Genomic DNA, 2,126 nt, shown 5'->3' with positions numbered 1-2,126 from the left:
GTACGGTACGGTACGGTACGGTACGGTACAGTACTGTACGGTACGGTACGGTACGGTACAGTACTGTACGGTACGGTACGGTACGGTACAGTACTGTACGGTACGGTACGGTACGGTACAGCACAGTACAGTACAGTACAGTACAGTCCCACTGCACTAAAGTGTGCGTCACAGTTAGCATTTAGCTCCACTCTGCTCCTGGAACTTTCACCTTTTTGTTTACAAACATCCAGGTGAAAGTTCTGACACGTTGACAGCAGCGAGGACGGCATTTACTAGACAGAGAGACGGTGCATCTGTTAATAAAGGCAGAACAACGGCAAACTACGGCCCGTGGACCAGATGCAGCCCGCTGGGATTTCTAATCCGGCCCACCACGCCCGAGTACAAGATCCGGTAAAGACTGAAGTCAATGTTTCTGTTTCATGCAGTGCAACAAATCACCTGCAGTTTCCACTGGTGCCACTAGATGGCAGCAGACATTAAAAGTGCCAAATTATCTTTGAAAGTTTAGCTTTTTCTCTTGTGCATTTTATGAAATTGCTTCGCCCAACATTCTACATCCGACCATCACTGACCCGACCCGTCACTCAAACTTTGCATCTCATTTTGACCAATGAGACAAAAGATGTTCCGACCCACGCTCTACAGCAACGATCATCAACTGGAGGCCCGCGGACTAAACCAGTCCAGTTTCTCTTGGAACTGGTTCAGTTCAAAGGTCATGGAAAGGTCAGACCAACAACCATTCACACTCACATTCACACCAACGGTCAGTTTGGAGTGAACATCTCACCGTGGAGTACAGGAGAACATGCAGAGCTCAGACCACCTGCTGTAAGGCAAGAGCGTCCACCACTCTGCCACCGTGTGGCTCCAAAGTCAAGTCTCAGTTCATGGAGACGTAAACACACTGGACTGGACATGTGAGGTCACGAGAGGTCAAGGTGAACAAATATCATTCAAACAGAAAATATTTTCTCCTTGTTACCGCCGCTCCAAAAAAAAAAAAACACAGATTATTCCAGAATTTTAAAACAGTGACTTTGAACAAACTGCCTTTTGTCGCAGCTCTGGTAAAAACAGTTCCGTCTTTGGTTCCTGTTCTTGTGCTGAACATAATAAAAGTACTTCGGTGACCTTGGCCGTTCCCAAAAAAAAAAAAACACATCTTTTTGTTTCTTCTGAATAAAAAAAAAAAAAAGATTTTACTTCATACAATAGTTTTTCATGTGATGATAATTACTACATTTGATCTTTGTTATTTTGTCGTCCAATCTGTGAAATACTCCGAAACTCACTTCAGTTTTCACAGTACGGTACGGTACGGTACGGTACGGTACGGTACAGTACTGTACGGTACGGTACGGTACGGTACAGCACAGTACAGTACAGTACAGTACAGTCCCACTGCACTAAAGTGTGCGTCACAGTTAGCATTTAGCTCCACTCTGCTCCTGGAACTTTCACCTTTTTGTTTACAAACATCCAGGTGAAAGTTCTGACACGTTGACAGCAGCGAGGACGGCATTTACTAGACAGAGAGACGGTGCATCTGTTAATAAAGGCAGAACAACGGCAAACTACGGCCCGTGGACCAGATGCAGCCCGCTGGGATTTCTAATCCGGCCCACCACGCCCGAGTACAAGATCCGGTAAAGACTGAAGTCAATGTTTCTGTTTCATGCAGTGCAACAAATCACCTGCAGTTTCCACTGGTGCCACTAGATGGCAGCAGACATTAAAAGTGCCAAATTATCTTTGAAAGTTTAGCTTTTTCTCTTGTGCATTTTATGAAATTGCTTCGCCCAACATTCTACATCCGACCATCACCGAACCGACCCGTCACTCAAACTTTGCATCTCATTTTGACCAATGAGACAAAAGATGTTCCGACCCACGCTCTACAGCAACGATCATCAACTGGAGGCCCGCGGACTAAACCAGTCCAGTTTCTCTTGGAACTGGTTCAGTTCAAAGGTCATGGAAAGGTCAGACCAACAACCATTCACACTCACATTCACACCAACGGTCAGTTTGGAGTGAACATCTCACCGTGGAGTACAGGAGAACATGCAGAGCTCAGACCACCTGCTGTAAGGCAAGAGCGTCCACCACTCTGCCAC

This window comes from Cynoglossus semilaevis, chromosome 8 (assembly GCF_000523025.1).
Source record: "Cynoglossus semilaevis isolate Cse_v1.0 chromosome 8, Cse_v1.0, whole genome shotgun sequence".
NCBI classification, from domain to species: domain Eukaryota; kingdom Metazoa; phylum Chordata; class Actinopteri; order Pleuronectiformes; family Cynoglossidae; genus Cynoglossus; species Cynoglossus semilaevis.
Note: the sequence above shows the minus strand (reverse complement) of the source record.